The sequence below is a fragment of the Acyrthosiphon pisum genome, chromosome X, assembly GCF_005508785.2.
Source record: "Acyrthosiphon pisum isolate AL4f chromosome X, pea_aphid_22Mar2018_4r6ur, whole genome shotgun sequence".
In the NCBI taxonomy this organism is placed as follows: domain Eukaryota; kingdom Metazoa; phylum Arthropoda; class Insecta; order Hemiptera; family Aphididae; genus Acyrthosiphon; species Acyrthosiphon pisum.
The window spans coordinates 44,084,009-44,085,017 of NC_042493.1; positions in this window are offsets into that span (position 1 = coordinate 44,084,009).

The window sequence follows — 1,009 nt, forward strand, 5'->3', positions numbered from 1 at the left end:
TTTTAAATTTTCAATCATTAGATATAAAAGTTGAACATTTATAAATTTTTAACTACAAAATAATTATTCAATTTTAAATTTGATAAATTTTGTCAAAATTTCAACTTCAAATGCTTATAAAAAATAATTGTGCCTATTTATTTTTAATATTTTTCAACTGCTATTTTAACAATATATCAGGAGCCTTGTATTAATTTTTTACACTTTTTGGCCCAACAGATAAAACTTTATTGATATTTATAGAAAAAAAAAACTAAAAAAATTGAAAACTTACAATGTCCGTAAACAGCTCAAAAAGAGTCAAATTATTTTAAAAATTTTATCGTATATATAAAATGCTAATATAAACATTCAGTGAAATTTTCAAGTTTCTACAGTCACTCATTTTTAATTACAACAAAATAAGAAAATCGTTACGTAAGAAATCGAGTGAATATCAAATGTTGTAAAAATATGAATTTCAAACGCCCATAAAAATTTAATTTGAGTTTCTTATAGACATTTTTTTTTTGGTAAAGGTAGATTATCCTATAAGGAATCTTGTATTACATTTTAAAATCTTAGATTTAAAAAGAAAAATTTTTATGAATTTATAACTCGAAATAATTTGCAAATTTTCGTGATTTTTCCATATTTTGTCATTTTTTGAACTTTAAATGCTTAAAAAAAAAAACTGTGACTAACGATTTTTAATATTTTTCATCTGCCTTTGAAACAATATACTAGGAGCCTTCTATTAAATTTTCAAGCTTTTTTATCCAACAAATAAAATTGTATTGATATTTTTAGAAAAAAAACTAAAAAAAAATGGAAAATAAAAATGTCCGTAAAGAGCTCAAAATACATCAAAATATTTTGAAAATGTTATGGTGTATAGAAGATGCTAAGATAAACATTCAGTCAAAATTTCATGTATCTACGGTAATTTTTTTTAAAGTTACACCAAAAACCAAATTCAATTTTGTGAAAAATCGATTTTGCGTAAAAATTCCCGTTTTTCCTTAATTTT